Source organism: Capsicum annuum, chromosome 3, assembly GCF_002878395.1.
Source record: "Capsicum annuum cultivar UCD-10X-F1 chromosome 3, UCD10Xv1.1, whole genome shotgun sequence".
Taxonomy (NCBI): domain Eukaryota; kingdom Viridiplantae; phylum Streptophyta; class Magnoliopsida; order Solanales; family Solanaceae; genus Capsicum; species Capsicum annuum.
In genome coordinates, this window is record NC_061113.1 from 47,417,261 (window position 1) to 47,437,412 (window position 20,152).

Genomic DNA, 20,152 nt, shown 5'->3' on the forward strand with positions numbered 1-20,152 from the left:
GCAAGCGCGCAAGAAAGCCACTATCACGACAGCACCAAGTTCCAGCAGCAATATCATCATCTAGTTCAGACTGAAGGTTCCCGTGCCAATACAAGGCAGTTTACTATTGGGAAAATATCCTTTTGTTAGAGGCTTTACTTATTACACACAGCTCGCCAGTCAGATGGCACTTTCTTCTCAATTGCTAGGCCGACGGAGGCTATTTCCACTTCAGCCTACGGAGGCTATTTACACTTTCAACCAACGGAGGCTATTTGTATTTCAGTCGATGGAGGTTATTTATATTTCAAATAATAGAGGCTATTTACATTCAAGCAGATGCTCAGCCGACAGAGTCTATTTACAGTTCAACCGGCGGAGGCTATTTATATTCCAACCGATGGAGGCTATTTACATTTCTGCCGACGGAGACAGTATATAAGCAAACAAAGTCGAGTTCCAAATTCCAAAGATTGTACATAAACAAGAAATGTGATCCTATGCCATATTGGAGGATATAAATGAGAAATACGACTCTCTACCATATCGAGAGTTGTGCACCAGCAAGGGGGAAGCCCTGCGATAAATCAAAGAATGTATATAAGCAAACCAACACTCTGTCATATCGAAGAATCATAGTTTAGAAAACAAAGCACAGCCTACCAATCAGAGGCCCACACCATAGCAAATGCGCAAGAAAGCCGCTATTACGACAATACCAAGTTCCAGCAGTAATACTGTCATCTAGTTCAGACTGAAGGTCGTCGTACCAATACAAGGCAGTTTACTGTTGGGCATATGTCCCATCATTAGAGGCTTTAATTTTCACACACAGCTCACCAGTAAGATGGCACTTTCTTCTCAATTGCTTAGCCAAAGGAGGCTCTTTCCACTTCAGCCTACAGAGGCTATTTGCATTTCAGCCAACGAAGGCTATTTATATTTCAGCCGATGGAGGCTATTTACATTTCAACTGATGGAGGATATTTATGCTGAAGAAACTGCTTAATTGACGGAGGCTATTTACAGTTCAGCCTGCGGAGGCTATTTACATTCCAGCCGATGGAGGCTATTTATATTTCAGCCGATGAAGGCTATTTATATTTCAGTCGACGGAGGCTATTTACATTTCAGTTACTGCCCCACCAGTCAGAGGCCTCCACAAACAGAGACAATACTAGTTTGAATATTTAAACTCTACTCTTTACATTACAATTTCAATTTGCAACTTTTGAACAACAGGTACTTTTCACCCCTTTTACCTATTTTCCAGAAACATAGAGTACAACATGGAACTACCCTCTTAGCAGTAAACTGGGGCAAGCTAGCGAAATGTCAACCATCCCTAGCTACGTTAAAGATACCAGCGAATAAACTCAACTCGACTCAACTCAAGTTTTCATTTTTATAATTTTCTTTATCATCACCTAGTGCTATCTTAGTCCGACACTGGGGCAATTTTTGAAAAAACCGTTATCTCCTTTTCTCTCAAGATCCTCAGCTGATATTACTATCCAACGTCTCCTCATCCCCAAGTACTTCTAATAACCGATTTTGGACTTGCACCCGTATCCATTTCATTCGTGCTGAAAGTTTGTTATCATCCACGAAGGAACCCTGTGTCACCATAATCGTACACTGGAACAAATTTTGATATTCACCAAAATTTTATATAATTCTAACTATAAATGGCCTTATTTCTCATAGAGCCCGAGATATATAGGCAGCTTGAAAATCGAAGCCCAACCATAATCTTCTAAATATTCTGTTTTGCCCTAGACAAAATTGGTTACATCAACGTGAGTGCCCAAAGATTTCCATACAAATCTTCGATCCCTCAGGGGAAACTTTTGACACCCAATTTTGGCTCGTCCTTTTTCCTTTAATTACTTTTTTCGATGCGTATTGACCCTAAATAATTTTGAGAATTAAATAAGAAAGGAGATTCGTATTTTTGTTTCTATTTCTACAAGTTTTAATTAAAAGGAAATTTGTTTTTATTTATAAAGTTACTTTAATTAAATATAATTAAATATTTTGACATCAAATCACAAAATGTATATCCTTTGGTATTCGAATTTGCATCTTTTCTAACTTTATTGTTTTACTTTATATATATCTATATATATATTTTGATTTTGAACTGTTTCGATCAAAATTGAACGGATAAAAAATGATTAATTTTTAATTATATTTTCATATATTTACTTACATATACATATATGTAAATATTTTTTTATTTTTAAAGTGCTATTTTTAAGACCGTTCGATCTTCGCTCAGACGACCCATATTATTAGTCATCAATCAGTACAACAATATTTCTTTTCAATTCTTTCTCTGAAAGCTCAGTCACGCATATTGGCTTCCTCCAAGAAGCAGCGTGTAGTCACCATCAATATTTTCCATCCACTTTACCCAAATTCGCACAAAAGAAATTAAATGCCTGCTAATTCTCCTCCTCTCTTTTCTCCATCACCCCCATAATACATACCCTAATCCCCAAAGCTTGTATCCATGGCAGACGCAACTTCCACACCTTCCAAAATATCTCTCCTCTTTCTAAATATCCAGCTTATTAAATTCGCGAGAATCAAAAAAGACAGGTCCCAATTTTGTGCAACAATTCAAAATCAATTTCAAATCTGAGTTTTTGATGTTCGAAAATCATAAAAAAGGATGTTTAAGGGCTGCAAAGTTTGGTTTTTGAATGGGTATTTTCTCCATATGGAGTTTCACCCGTTGGAACCCTTCTCTTGTGTTTAAATTCGGACTTTCACGTCCGGATTTTGGGTATAAATACTGATGTGGAGGATTGCAAAATAGAGTTTTGGGAGAGTTTGAAAAACAAGAAAGATATTTTGTGAGGCTTAATTTTGATAAGAACAAAAAAATAGAAAAAAAGTGAAAACGAGTGGAAAACAAGGAGAAAAGGGTTATAAATTTTTGGTTTGTTTGTCTGGGGAAGTTTTGGATGTATGAATTACGAATAGTGTTTTTGTTAAAAATGATTTTGTTGGATTTGTGCTCGTATTAGTATTACCATTCATTTTCCAGCAAAGTCTAGTTCGGGGTATGGTTCTCTTTTAAATTTTGAGGCTACTTTCAAATTTTGTTTTCAAGATAAAATGATATTTAAAAATTGAAATTATGTTTATTGAAAAGTGGTAAGATAATTCAAATTGTTCTTCTCGAATTCTGCGATTAAGATGAAATTATAAAAATAGGAACACTTAACACGGTTCTGTCATGGTTCATTGGTTTACAGTTGTGTTCATAATTTGGAGTCAATGGCAAAGTTGTTAAAGAGTGCCATTATGATTTGTGGCTATGCAGTCTCTTTTATGAACTGAGCCTAAAAGAAAAAATATTCTCCTAATTTTTGTTGCATTTCATAACTTATATCCTTCTTCCCGTTCATTGTGGATTTTGTGAATATTTGATCTGTTTATTTCAAGCCCATATTAGTGTTGTTGTTAGTGAATTGCCAACTAAGTTCTATAATATGTTACTTGTTTAAGTTTCCTGTAAACATGATTAAACTAATCCTTGTAATGACCCACATTATTCTAATCTCAGAATTAAATTTTGCTTAAATGTTCAACTTATACCCATCTTGGGAGTATCTTATTTTCCCCTTAGAAATAGAAAGAGAAGCATTTACTGTTACATGTTATGGGGAGGCTATATTATTTATTCATTGGAAAGGGTCATTATTACATTTTCATATTAGGAATTGCATTTTGGAATACTGAATGTTCAATCCAATAGTTATCCAAATACAAAATTTATCAACACGTTCTCAAACTGCTGAGCAAATATTTCTTAAAGTGACTATTTAGAAAAGATATATACAATTCTTAGACAAGTTTGCTATGGACTTTTGCCAAGCATTGAGGATTCTTTGTGGTTATTATAGACATCCAAAATAAGTTAACATGCTCCATCTTAATGCGCTTGTGACTTATGTCTTTCCTTATATACTTTATGCGCTTGATTATTTTACTTATCCTTATCTTCTTATTTAGTTTCATGTAAATTCGGGAATTAGAGTTCCTCAATTGAACTCACTTTGACCCAACATCGGTTCAAACGCTAATAGGAGTGCAAAGCTTCGGAGTCCTACAAAAATAGGAGTCTAAGCTTCTAAGCCGAGTTTATTAATCTTTATTACCTTTCGATTTAATTTATATCCTTATGTTGAGTTTTATTTACTAACTCTGTGTTTATTTACTTTGCTTGAGACAACTTTATGGGCTTATTATTTTATTATTCCTTTGTTATATACCGATCCTTTAGTTGAAGATATCATCATATTGTTGTGATTAACGCTTAAGTAGTTAGTTCATAGAAATAAATTCGCTTCAAAAGGCTAGCAAACCTTAAACTTGGCCAAATGCTTAGTTAGTCGTATCACTTAAAAGAGATTTTCTAATAAAACGGAAGTAGTAATTCCTATCTTTTAGAAAAAAAGATTTTTTTTTTTGGAATTAATTAGCATGAAAGTAAGTCACCAACCTTAGATTCGAATCACTGATTTCAACTTGATTAAATAAATAATGCTAACATGTTATATTTTACAAACGCTATTAGAATTTTCAGATCCGAAAGGAAAGAAATGTGAGGTATAAATATTCATCTTCTACTACGTATGAGGTACATTATTTTTGATACTATTTCAATTATTTTCATCATTATTATAGTCTATTTTATTATTTGCACCATAATTATCATTTAAAAAAAATATATCATCAATATTAGTATTATTATTGTAATTATCATTTCTGTTATTATTATTATTATTATTATTATTATTATTATTATTATTATTATTATTATCATTGTCGTTGTTATTATTTTTTCAACATGATTACCTATTTTGCACTCTTAAAAACGCATTTCGTAATAAACTCCATGCTTTAAAATACCTTATTTATTTTCGTAAATAATTAAACTGAATATTTTAATTTGAATATCTCTTCAAATTCCCTAATAGAATTATAAGACTTTTTTTTATAAAAATTTATATTATCATCCTTATTTCCATAGTAATCATACTATCTTTTCATGCGTGGTAGCGTTATATTTATTGAACCCTAAATTTCCTTCTAAATAATGTAAAATGATGCTTAATTTTTCTATCATTGTCTTAAGCAAATAGAAAAAATAAAGTTTTCTAATATTTTCCTAAACTAAGCGTAAGGACTTTCTTCGGATAGGCTCTGAGGGGTGCCTAACACCTTCCCCTCGAGTAATCAAAACCCTTACTCAAAATCTCTAAAATGTTTCGATAGACTAAAATAAAGTTTTACAGTAAAAAATAGTTTTTTCCTAATTTTCCTAAAAATTTAGGTGGTGACTCTAAAAAATAAATTTTTTAAACCCAAGAGTCACGACAAGCATCACCATACATTGTGTGTTGTTTCGCCTGGTTCGAAATAGGACGCGACAGAATGGCGACTTTGCTGAGGAGATTTATGAACTTAGGTTTAGCCTTAGTATTCTTAGTTTAGAATTTTTCAAACTATATTATGCTAGTTGCTTACCTGTCTTTATATTATGCTTTCTGTGAAAGGACGCAAGCCAAATCCGAACTTCCGTTCCTTATTTATTTGTATAACACTACTTGTTACCGCTTTATCACTTGCATTTTCCTATCGAGTCTTTGGCCATACACAATTCACACACTATGGTTCACACGGAGGGTGTATCTACACTCCCCCAAACCTTCTTTGGGTTCCTTAGTTTCAGAGTTGGTGCAATTAGGTTAGTGCACCTTCTCGCAGCTATTTAGTCCCACTCTCAAAAATTTTGGGGAAAATCTTACTCTAGAAATAGGTCATGTCGTATCAACCTTAGGCGTGACGGTCCAAGGCATCGTCATCGCAATTAGGAAACCATTCTTTTGTCAAAGGTTACAAACCTGTCGACATATTTTGTGTGATTATTGATGTTAACGGTCTAAACAAAAACACATAATGGATTTGAGATAAATGACTTATCATATAATTTACCCTTTCTTTCATATGGATACCAACCAAACCATACTATACATCCAAATGATTGCCTCAGTCCCCCCAAAACTTACAAACCTGGTGGCAAAACATTCAAGCCGTGCATGGGGCCAAAGTCAGAGAACACTTAGGCTTTTTGGTGTTCCTCATGTATATTCAGTCCAGCGAAGTGCTCGTGAAACTATTGGTTGAGTTTTGGGATCTATCCACCACTACATTTCAGTGTACAGAGTTTTAAATCATCCAAACTTTGGAAGACATCAGTAGCCTCATGGATTTGCCTCTTGAAGGAAGGCTGCCGTTAGTCCCGTCGGCCATGACCGGCAATAGTTTTTTGTATATTTTGGGTTTATGGGCAGACCATGCACCGAGGAGCATCAGATATGGTTCGGTTAACTTTGGTTACCTATTTCAAAGATTTGGATATCAAATGAGCTATGACCATCACCGAGAGGACTTCGCTTGTAGCAGAACTAGGTGGGAGAGTGTTTGCCCCATGGCTTTCGCACTTGCCTTACTGGGAATTCTAGTTTTTCCTCAAAGAAGGGGCCATATTAATATCAACTTGATGCCCTTGGTTTTTACCATGTTCACCGGTTTTGAGAGACTGACATTAGTTCTAATGCTGCTGGCAGAATTATTTCGAGCTTTGTTTGCTTGCTTGAGAGGGAATGATTTCTTCGGTGGATGTAACTTGCTACTTCAAGTCTGGGCCGTGGAACCCTTCTATAAATGGGCACCAATTGGATACAACTTAAAGGACATCCCCAACATGATACAAAACCATAAACAGAGGTTGAGATTTTGGGAGGCACCACTAGGACTAGAAGAAAGGCGGGCTCATCTGACGTACCTCACAGGAGATGCCATCTAATGGAAGCTTCCTCGGATCACAGGGAGAGAGCTGTTGAGAAGGTACACCAATTATTTTATTGAGCTGATTGGATTGGAAGGAATCCAACCGTACTCTCCACTTAGACATCTACATTAATTCGACATAGTATAAAACTTCCCTTTATGGTCTCCCATGGATCCAGTGGAAATTACTTATGAAAAATAAGTGCCTTGGGACAGAATTACGAATCTACGGGAAATATGGATGAACATACTTTCAGAAGAAATTGTACAAACAACTTGGTGCACCTCAGGGTATTATGCATGGAAATTAGAAGTAGGTCCAATAACACGATCAAGCTGGAAAAGAATTCTTGGGTTGGTGGACTACGACATGGTGTGTCAGGTGGCGAGGGAAATACAAACTCACATGTATCTTACCACCTCCATGTACTGATAGGTAGTTCTAAGATTGGTGGATGACACGATTCCTCCAGACATTAATGATGATTTTAGGCAAAGCACAAACGAGGAACTAGGCAACCAACCCGTGAGAAATGAAGATAATTCAGACTACCCAGAGTGGCTGATAAATAATCAAGATTTCATGGACTATTTTCTGTGCCTAGGAGATGACGATAACGAAAGCCCCACTTGGCCTTAGACTTCTTTTCTTATTGTACTTTTTATATTCCCTAAAAGGAGCCACATGGCCCACCCCATTGTAAGCCCTTGCGGCCATCCTTTCTCTTTCTTTCAAGCTGTCGTTGATATATTTTGATGTAACCTTTTGAAACACTATTATTCAATGAAAGTTGTGATTATTCTCAAATCCAAATGTGTTTAAATGGATCGTTTATGATCAAATTGATTGTGATGTAGGCCTAACTCTTGCAAAAAAAGGCTCTTTATTAGGACACGTTTGGATGTTGTCAACTTGGCGTATATATATGTTACTTACTTGTTACATTTTCATTACTACCCAAACTAAAATAGTTTCCTTTTGATTTTTCTTTTCTTCCTTTTTTTTGTTTATTAATCCCCGATGAATAAAAAAGTTGATTTGTGTCAACTGGAAAACTGGTGGAATCCCAATACAACCTTCGATCGAAAGACAAAATGACTAACAGAGATATGGCCGCGATGATCCTAATGGATGACACCAAGAGTTCTGAAAGGCCGTCAGATACTCAGAAAGATGATCAAATGGCCTAAATGGCATAAGAAATCGAGGTTCTAAAAGAAGAACTCCGTCAAATGCAGGATCTAACCAAGCTTACAGTACCTAGCTTTCCCGCTCAGCCGTAGGCTCCAAGTATTGAATAACCTCTAGGCGCTTCCGCTAACCAAGCAAGTATACCACATGCTCAAGCCCCACCAGCTCTTCAACCTACTGTTGGAACTATACCTGATTATTCATTTCCTGCCCAAAACTTTACTATTCCAGTCCATCCAAAAAAGCAGCACATACTCGAGGCATATGTCACTTGTGAGATACTTGTGCCACCTATATATGCTACCGAAGCTCCTTCTTTCATAATATATGTGACTCTTAAGGTTCCATGTAAGGTTGATCGATATGCAAGGTTGGGAAAATATGTCCAATCAAGAGAAGAAGGGTCAATAGCAGCCCAGCTTGAGAGTCTAAAGAGAGCATTCAGAAATATGCAAGTCACCAGGGGGGTTGAAAGTTTGGACTACGATGACTTTTACATTCATCCATACATCGACATTCTAGTGGGATACACACCACTAAAGTTTGATGTGTTTGACGGAAAGGGTAACCCGCATGCACACCTGAGGGCTTACTGTGACAAGTTGGTCGGGGTAGGAAGGAACGAGAAGTTGAGAATGAAGTTGTTCATTTGGAGTTTGTTGGGAGAAGCTTTGACTTGGTACACCCAATAAGACCCTCGTAAGTGGTGTGACTAGCGGAATGTAGCTGAAGATTTCATGAGTTGCTTCAGATTTAACACTGAGATTTCCCCAGACAGGCTTTCATTGGATAACATACAGAAGAAGCCGTCCGAATTATTTCAAGAATATGTATGGCGATGGAGGATCGAGGCTGCAAGGATTCGATCTCCACTGGATGAAAGTGAGCTCTCCAAATATTTTATTCGAGTTTAAGAGGGTGTTTACTTTGACAATATGATGTCAATGATGGGCCAAAAGTATACAGAATTGGTCAAAATAGGGGATTTCCTAGAAGAAGGCATCAAGTCGGGGAAGATCCAATCTATGGTTGCACTGCAAGCTGGGAATAAGGCCATGCATTCTGGTTCCATTAATGGTAACAAGGAAAACATGGAAGACTCTAGCCATCACACCAAACTACCGACCTGGAAATTCTTCCAGACCACGTCCAAACTTTGAAGCCAGAAATACCCATACCTACCCACCGATTGCAGAACCTTTAGCCCAGTTGTTTGGAAGGTTGGGGGCTACCGGTTTGTTGCATCCAATTGAGGGAAAGGCCCCTGATCCAACCTCTCAAAACTTTGATGGTATCAAGCGGTGCGCCTATCACTTAGGAGTCCAGGGGCACGACACGGAAGACTGTTACAGCTTGAAGAATCAAATTGAGTCTCTGATAAGAAAGGGCATAATCAAATTCATTGCCGCAACTCCCAATATGAACAATAACCCCTTACCAAATCATGGAAATCAAGAATTTAACATGGTTACTCTAGAGAAAGAATATGATCTGGAAGAAACTATTGTGCCCACATGGAGCGTGGAGGAGATCCCTATTGTATCCCCAGCACAACTATTTATCACAATTCAGTTGAAGGAACCTATAACTGTTCAAACCTACCTGCCGAGAGTCGTAGTGACCACATCAGCCACTGGGAGGATCGACTATGACACCAAGGCAGTCCCATGGGACTATCGAGCTAAAGCCAATGGCAAAATGATAGATGCTGTTATGGCTCAAGGGATAACCAGGTCAGGAAGATGTTATACCTCAGAGGAATTAAATCGTGGAGTTTTAGGGAAGATCAAAACCCAAGGATAAATATCACAGATGCTGAAGCTACAGAATTTTAGAAGAAGATGCAACCCAAGAACTATTCAATCAAGGATCAACTCAAGAAGACACTGGCCCACATATCTGTCTTGTCATTGCTTATAAGATCTGAAGCCTATAGAAATGCTTTGATTGAAGTGTTATCTGGGATTAGCATACCAAAGGAGACAACTAGCGAAACTTGGTCGCATCAATCGGGAGAGTGGTAGAGGTAAATAAGGTCTCTTTCCATGATGATGAGTTACCATCAGAAAGGGCTGTACATAACAAAGCGCTCCATATTGTGGTTAGATATCATGACAAGATTGTGAATAGGGTCTTGATCAATGGGAGATTGGGTAGCAATATCTGTCTGTTCTTCACTCTAAGGGATTTAAGTGTGAATATAGAAGATATAAGGGAGAGTAGGGTTAAGGTTAGAGCCTTTGATGGGTCACAAAGGAATGTCATCGAGAAAATTTACTTAACACTGAAGATAGGACCAGTAATATTTCCTATACTTTTTTAGGTCATGGATGTGTCATCTAGCTACAACCTATTATTGGGGAATCCATGGGTCTACATGGCAAGAGCCATTCCTTTCACACTCTATCAGCGTTGGAAGTTTGAATGGGGTCGAACAAAAGTTACTGTCCATGGAGAACTCAGTCATCCCATTTATTCTATCAATTCCGTCCCAGTCACCGAAGAGTTATAAGGAGCCACTTTCCATACTCTGGAGATCATGCAAGCTGTAAGGATCAATGAGAAGGCAATGCCAGCTGAAGCGAAAATGTTAACTACTGAATAGATGGTTGCATCAGAGATGTTGAAATATGGGTATCAGCCCAAGACAGGACAAAGACCCAGAGCCGACGGTATAGTCAAGCCAATCTAATTAAAGTAGAAAAAGGGTACTACAGGGCTCGGATATGAGCCTATTTCTGGAGTAGCCTGTAGTAAAGGATTTGGTATGACAATATTTATGCCAACCCAAGTCCTGATTTCAAAAAAAATAGATGATAAAGATATCACAGAAGGAATAAGAAATTTGTTTGTAGCCATGATCGAAGAAGAATCGGAGATAGCTTTCAAGAAGCTCACTATCCGTGATGCCGAGCCTGGAGAAGCCTTGCGGAACTAGACCATCAGCACATCCCTATTTCGTCAGGAGTCTTGGTAGTGTGGGACTATTGTTGTATTTTAAGAAAAAAATTATTTTGTTTGCATGATCAATTGAGGATTGAATCATGCGGAAGCTCTTTTGCCACTTGCCTCTTGTCAAAGCCAGTGCTTTTATTAATAAAAGTCCTTATTTTCAAAACTTATTTTCCTATTTTCAATATCTATTTACTTTACTCGCTTTTTATACTTTTCAGCACAAATATTAATTAAAATCCTCGTTCCACGATTATGACATGTGACAATTTTGTTGAGCAAAACATAAGAGATGAGCAAGATTACAAAGAGTACGATAAAAACATGATGCCTGAAAACCTGCCGTAGGAGATCAAGCAACTTGAGAGTTAGAAGAAGCCTAATATTTTACGAAGCTAAAGTTGTCAATTTAGGTGATAAGGAGACACTGAAGGAAACACCAAGTCAGCATACACTTGGTATATGAAAGGAAGCAGGAATTAATAAGTCTACTCAAACAATACATCAATGTGTTTGCTTGGTCTTATGATGACATGCCTGGTTTGAGCACTGATATCATCTCGCATCGACTGTCGGCTAACCCCGTATGTCCACCAGTGAAGAAAAAGATGAGGAAATTCAAGCTCGATTTAAGTTTGAGAATCAATGAGGAGGTGACCAAGCAGATAGAAGTCAACGTCGTGAGGGTCACAACTTACCCACCTGGCTGGCCAACATCGTGCCCATACCAAAGAAGGACGAAAAGATAAGAATATATGTAGATTATCGGGATCTCAATAAGGCTAGTCCAATAGACGATTTCCTTCTCCCAAACATTCACATTCTCATTGATAATTACGTAAAACATAAGTTGCATTCGTTTGTTGATTTTTTTACGGGATATCACCAAATTTTGATGGACAAGAATGATGCAGAAAAGACAGCCTTCATCACTTCGTAGGGTGTATACTGATACAGAATAATGTCGTTTGGGCTCAAGAATGCCGATGTAACGTACATGAGGGCCATGACTACTCTTTTCCATGATATGATTCACAAAGAAATTAAAGTGTATGTGGATGATGTCATCATCAAATCTAAAAGGAGTTCGGACCATTTGGATGATTTACAAAAGTTCTTTGAAAGGCTACAAAGGTACAACCTAAAGTTGAATCCAGCTAAATGTGCCTTTGGAGTTCTCGCGTGAAAGTTATTGGGATTCTTTGTTAGTAGGAGAGGTATAGAGTTGGACCCATCCAAGATAAAAACAATCCAAGAATTACCACCTCCTAAGACCAAAAAGGACGTAATGAGCTTCTTGGGAAGACTCAATTACATTAGTCGGTTCATAGCTCAGTCCACAATAATTTATGAACCAATATTCAAGTTATTGAAGAAAGATACCGCCACTGGATGGACTGTATCAGGAGGCTTTTGACAAAATCAAGGAGTATTTATCTAATCCACCAGTATTGGTTCCACCAGAACCGAGAAAGCCATTGTTTTTATATCTATCCATTATGGATAATGCTTTTGGATGTGTGTTAGGGAAGCATAATGATACAGGGAGGAAAGAGCAAGTCATTTACTGCCTGAGTAAGAAGTTCACACCGTATGAAGCTAGGTATACATTGTTGGAGCGGACCTATTGTTCATTGACCTGGGTCACGTAAAATTTAAGGCACTACCTGTCCGCGTATACCACGTACTTATTTTCGAGAATAGATCCACTCAAGTACATCTTTCAGAAGCCAATGTCTACTGGAAAATTAGCAAAATAGAAGATTTTGTTGTGTGAGTTTGACAATGTGAACGTGAAACAAAAAGCCATCAAAGGACAAGTTTGGCTGATCACCTTGCAGAAAATCTAGTGGATCAAGATTACAAGCCGCTCAATACCTACTTTCCTGATGAAGAGGTGTTGTTTGCAGGAAAGGACATCTCAGAACCATATGATGGATGGAGGATGTTCTTTGATGGAGTATCAAACTTCAAAAAAGTCTGAATTAGAGCAGTCCTAGTTTCAGAAATAGGTCAACATTACCCAATCTCGGCAAAGATTAGGTTTCCTTGGACGAATAACATGGTATAATATGAGGCTTGCATTCTCGGGCTTAGGATGGTAGTAGACATGGACATTAAAGAGCTATTGGTGATAGGAGATTTAGATTTGTTAATCCATCAGGTGCAACGAGAATGGATCATCAAGAATGTCAAAATACTTCCTTATGTGCAATGTGTTAAGGAATTGAGCAAAATGTTTACAAAGATCAAATTCAAACATATCCCTCGAATTCAAAATGAGTTCGTCGATGCCTTGGCGACACTATCTTCAATGATTCAGCATCCAGGTAAGAATTACATCGATCCCATTAAAGTAGAGATACACGACTAAAAAGCCTACTATTTCCATGTAGATAAAGAGCCAAATGGAAAGTTGTGGTACTATGACAATAAGAGGTTACTTGGAACAGGAGGATATCTAGAAGGCGCTACTGCCAAACAGAAGAGGACTTTAAGAAGGATGGCTAATCAATTCTTTCTCAATGGGGAAATCCTACATGTAAGAACTTGTGGACCCCACATGAACTGTTTCATGCTCGTGAAGAAGATTTTGAGAGCTGTATACTTTTGGATGACCATGGAGAGGGATAGCATTCAATTCGTGTAGAAGTGTCACCAATGTCAAGTTCATGGAGACTTTATACAAGTTCTGCCAAACGAACTCAATGTGATGGGTTCTCCTTGGCCGTTTGTTGCTTGGGGAATGGATGTTATTAGGCCCATAGAGCCTCCTGCGTCAAATGGACACCGTTTTATCTTGGTTGCTATCGATTACTTCATAAAATGGATTGAGGCCTTGACACATAAGGCCGTAACCAAGAAGGTGGTAGTAGATTTTTTTTGGAACAACTTAGTCTGTCTGTTTGGAATTCCAGAATCAATCATAATAGATAATGGAGCCAATCTTAATAGTGACCTGATGAGAGAGATTTGTCAAAGGTTTAAGATCTCTCATCGAAATTCCACGACGTATCGACCATAAATAAATAGAGCAGTTGAAGTTGTAAACAAGAATATCAAGAGGATTTTAAGAAAGATAGTGGACGGCAATAGAGAATGGCATAAGAACTTGTCATATGCTTTACTTGGATATCGCACCACAATCAAAACTTTTACTGGGTCAACTCCCTACATTTCAGTTTATGGTTCAGAAGCAGTGATACCTGCAGAAGTAGAGATACCTTCATTGAGAGTCATTCAAGAGGTTGGTCTAGATGACACTGAATGGATTCATAGTAGGATCAAGCAGTTGATTCTTGTTAATGAAAAGAGATTAAATGCATTCTGTGATGGTCAACTCTATCAAAATAGAATGATTAAGGCATTTAATAAGAAGGTCAAGCCTCAATGATTCACAGTAGGATAGTTGGTATTGAAAAAGATATTCCCTCACCAATATGAAGCCAAAGGGAAATTTGCGCTAAATCAGAAAGGTCCTTACATAGTTCACCAAGTACTTTCAGGAAGAGCGGTAATACTTGCAGAGATGGACGGCACATTAAGCACGAAGTCGATCAATTCAGACGCTATTAAGAAGTACTATATTTGAAGACATTAGGGATAGTAGTTATTTCTTTATACTTTTGCATTTTTTCTCAAATGTAATAGAACTACGCATTAGCCTGATTTCCCACGGCAGGATATGTAGGCTATCCATATCGGATTCGGTCCCTTCATATTTTTACTTTTCTTGTTGTATTGAACTACGTCATGACCTGATTACACTTAGATATGTAGGCATTCTGAGTTAGACTTGGTCATTGTATTTCATTTTTCTTTTCTCCACCCTTGAACTATGTACAAACCTGATTCTAGTTGGATACATAGGCAACCTAAAAGTTCGGTCTTACCTATAGGAAAATTCCATTTTCTCATAGTATAACCTCAGAATATAAGATATCTCACCGCCAGAATCATCGTAGCATCGATAGTCAGAGAAGCTCTACCCAAAAGATAAAGCTACATGGGTCACGATCAACAAATGGAGGCTTAATGGATTTTTGAACTTGTCATAATCTAAAAATGATAAATAATTACTATATATACTTAATATATACGTAATATATTTGCGAAAACATATAAACATATATGTATTTTTCACCATACTTTCAACTTTTCCTCCTACTGAGACTCCAGATTTGGGAGTGATTGAGCAACCGAGGGAGTGTTGGAGAATTCTGTAAACAAAGCCAAGATTTGCAAGTCGATACAAATTAACACCCCCTCCCAACTAAGAATTTTTTTTGAGCGCAGGAAAATAGTAATTGGAAAACTACATCAAGTCAAGCTTTAGAATAGGATACATTTATACTAATCCTCACAAGTTCTAAGATTTTTATTCAAATTCTTTCACTGGTAAACTTTAAAGACCCAGGTAAGAAACTAAGAAAAGAGGGTCCTCATAGGAAGATTAGGCTATTAACTTCTCCCAGCAAACTCCAAAAAATGGAGAATGCCATCTAATTTCAATAAAGTTGAGATTCCGCAGGGCAAGGACTGTATATAAGCAAACAAAGTTGAACTTTCGCATTTTAAGGAATGTATATAAGCAAACAAAGTCGAGTTCCATATTTTGAAGACTGTACATAAGCAAGCAAGGCGATCCTCTGCCACATTGGTAGATATGAATGAGCAATACGACTCTCCACCATATCGGGAGTTGTGCACCAGCAAGGGGAACGCCCCACCACAAATCAAAGAATGTAAATAAGCAAAGGAACACTCTGTCATATCGGAGAATCACATTTCAGCAAACAAAGCACAGCCTGTCAATGAGAGGCCCACACCATAGAAATTGCGCAAGAAAGCCACTATCACGACAGCACCAAGTTCCAGCAGCAATACCGTCATCTAGTTTAGACTGAAGGTCGCCGTGCCAATACAAAGCAGTTTACTGTTGGGAAAATGTCCCATCATCGGAGGCTTTAATTTTTATAGACAGCTCACTAGATGGAACTTTCTTCTCAATTGCTTAGCCGGCGGAGGCTAATTCCACTTTAGCCTACGGAGGTTATTCACACTTTCAGTCGACGGAGGCTATTTGCATTTCCACCGATGGAGGCTATTTACATTTCAGTCGATAGAGGCTATTGACATTTCAACCGACGGAGGCTATTTATATTCAAGCAGCTGCTCAGCCGGCGGAGGCAATTTACATTCTAGTCGACGGAGGCTATTTACTTTTCAGTCATGGAGGCTATTTACATTGTAGTTATTGCCTCGCCAGTCGGAGGCCTTCACAAATGGATACAATACTAGTTTGAATATCTAAACTCTTCTCTTTACATTACAATTTCAATTTATAACTTTTGAACAACAGGTACTTTTCACCCCTTTTACCTATTTTGTAGGAACATCCAGTACAACGTGGAACTACCCTCTTAGCAGCAAATTGGGGCAAGCTAGCGGAATGTAAGGCATCCCTAGCTTCATCAAGGATTCCAGAGAAGAAACTCAACTCGACTCGACTCAAGTTTTCATTTTCATAATTTTGTTTATCATCACCCAGTGTTGTCTTAGTCCGACACTGAGGCAATTTTTGAAAAAATCATTATCTCCTTTTCTCTCAAGACCCTCAGTTGATATCACTATCCAACGTCTCCTCATCCCTAGCTACTTCTAACAGCTGATTTTGGACTTGCACCCGTATCCACTTCATTCATGCTGAAAGTTTGTTATTATCTTCGAACGAACCCTGTGTAACCATAATCCTACATTGGAACAAATTTTGATATTCATCAAAATTTTTCTATAATTCAAACTACAAATGGCTTGATTTCTCATGGAGCCCGAGATATGTAGGCAGTTCAAAAATCGGAGCCCGACCATAATTTTCCAAACATTCTGTTTTGCCCGAGACAAAATTGGTTACGTCAACGTGTGTGCCCAAAGATTTCCACACCAATCTTTGGTCCCTCAGGGGCAACTGTTGATACCTAATTCTGGTTAGTCTTTTTTCCTTTAATTATTTTTTTTGATGCTTATTGACCCTAAATAATTTTGAGAATTAAATAAGAAAGGAGATTCGTATTTTTGTTTCTATTTCTACAAGTTTTAATAAAAGGGAATTTATTTTTATTTATAAAGTTACTTTAATTAAATATAATTAAATATTTTGACATCAAATCACAAAATGTATATCCTTTGGTATTCGCATTCGTATCTTTTCTAACTTTATTTTTTGGGTAATTTGTGACCATATATTTATATTTTATTACATAAAATATATCTTTTTAAATATACATATTTTAATTATATTCTTGATTTTTTCGTATATTTTATTATATTCTTATTTTTACACACATTTATATTTTGTTGTTAAATTAAATCACAAAAAAAAAGATATCAAATTGCATGCTCATGTAAGTTATGTCTGTAATTTATATACATTAAACTAAAAATGATTTTTAGGATATTAGGGAGCATCAATAAATTTAATTTCAACAGAAAAAAGCATTCTGGCTAACAATAATCAAGTTTTATTTTTATTTCGCCCGATCCAACTCTCATTTTATAAATTTCAACCAAAAGCCCCAAAATTAGCTCAAAACTCAGTACAATTTCTATGTCCGCTTTGTCGCTTTGCCTCAACAGATAAGATTTAACTCGATCCGACGATTTATTTTAAAACCCGAAAGGTCCTAAATTATTCAGTTATTTTTTTATACATATAATTTATTTTTTGTTTAATTAGCTATTTATTTGTCTATTTATTTTTCACTTTTTCCCTTCTCTTAAAATAAAATTTGAACCATTCGATCGAATATCGAACGGATTGAAAATAGTCATTTTGAAATCGACCTTTGACATATTTATCCATACGTACATACATTTTTATTTTATTTGTTGCTATTATTATTTTAGTGGTAATATCTTCAAGATTGTCTGATCAAAAGATCGTACGGAGAAAAATCAGTCTAAAAAGCTCGACTAACACTAATTGATCCAGTCCGTTAATTCTTCTTTCCAATCGAAGGGTTCCGAACTTTCAAATGTTTATATATATATCTATACATGTATATATATATATATATACATATTAATATTATTGTTTTACTCTATACATACATACATACATATATATATATATATATATATTGAGTTTGAACTGTTTCGATCGAAATCAAACGGATAAAAAATAATTAATTGTTAATTAGTTTTTCGTATATTTACTTACATATACATATATATAAATATTTTTTATTTTTAAAGTGCTATTTTTAAGACCGTTCGATCTTCGATCGGACGACCCATATTATTAGTCAACAATCAGTACAATAATATTTCTTTTCAATTATTTCTCTGAAAGGTCAGTCATGCATATTGGCTTCCCCCAAGAAGTAGTGTGTAGTCACCATCAATATTTTTCATCCACTTTACCTAAATACACACAAAAAAATCAAACAATCTTTTCTTTTTCCTTCTCCCTTTTCTCCATTACCCCTAAAATACAAACCATGACCGCCATAGCTTGCGGCCATGGCAGACGCAGCTTCTACACCTGCCAAAAAATCTCTCCTCTTTCTAAATGTCCAACCCATTGAATCCGTGAGAATCAGAAAAGACAGGTCCCAATTTGGTGCAACAATTCAAAATCGATTTCAAATCCGAGTTTTCAAAGTTCGAAAATCATCAAAAAGGATGTTTAAAGGCTGTGACGTTTGTTTTCTAATGGAGATTTTCTCCATATGGAGTTTCACCCGTTGGAACTCTTCTCTTGTGTTTAAATTCGAACTTTCATGTTCGAATTTTATGTATAAATATCGATGCAGAGGATTGCAAAATAGAGTTTCGGGAGAGTTTAAAAAATAAGAAAGATATTTCGTGAGGCTTAATTTTGAGAAGAACAAAAAAATAGAAAAAAAAAGTGAAAAAGGAGTGGAAAACAAGGCGAAAAGGGTTTTAAATTATTGGTTTGATTCCGTTTGAAAATTTTAATTTCTTCAAGTCGAGTTTCATCGCTGAAAAAATTCTAGCCGTTCAAAGCCCGGTTCACTGCACACCGAAAGGTAAGAATATTTATTTTTTACTTCATTTTCTCCGTCTCATTTTTTATTGTTCGGAGTATATTGTTCTTATGGTTGGATTTTGCAGTTGTTGTTTTTCTCCCCTTCTTTTCTTTCGTCCCTTTTCCTAATATCTTTTTAGTGTATGATTGGTTGGTGGCTGTTTTATTTTTCTGGGGAATTTTTAGATGTATGAATTATGGATAGTGTTGCTTTTGAAAATGGTTTTGTCGGGTTTGTGCCCGTATTAGTATTGCCATTCATTTTTCAGCAAAGTCTAGTTTGGGGTATGGTTCTCTTTTAAATTTTGAGGCTGCTTTCAAATTTTGTTTTCAAAATAAAATGATATTTAAAAATTGAAATTGTGTTTATTGAAAAGTGGTAAGATAATTCGAATTGTTCTTCTCGAATTTTGCAATTAAGATGAAATTAGAAAAATAAGGAACGCTTAACACAGTTCTTTCATGGTTCGCTGGTTTACAGTTGTGTTCATAATTTGGAGTCAACGGAAAAGTTTTTAAAGAGTGTGCCATTATGATTTGTGTCTATGTTGTCTATTTTATGAACTGAACCTAAAAGAAAAACTAGTCTCATCGTTTTTGTTGCGTTTTATAACTTATATCCTTCTTCCCATTCATTGTGGATTTTGTAAATATTTGATCTGTTTATTTCAAGCCCATATTAGTGTTGTTGTTCGTTAATTTCCAAGTAAGTTCTATAATATGATGCTTGTTTAAGTTTCCTGTAAGAATGATTAAACTAATCCTTGTAATGGCCCACATTATTCTTGTCTCAGAATTAAATTTTGCTTAAATGTTCAACTTATACCCATCTTGGGAGTATCTTATTTTCCCCTTGGAAATAGAAAGGGAAGCATTTGTTGTTGCATGTTACGGGGAGACTATATTATTTATTCATTGGAAAGGGTCATTATTACATTTTCATATTAGGAATTGCGTTTTGGAATACTGAATGTTCAATCCAATATTTATCCAAATACAAAATTTATCAACATGTTCTCAAACTGCTGAGCAAATATTTCTTAAAGTGACTATTTAGAAAAGATATATATAATTCTCAGAGAAGTTTGCTATGCACTTTGGCCAAGCAT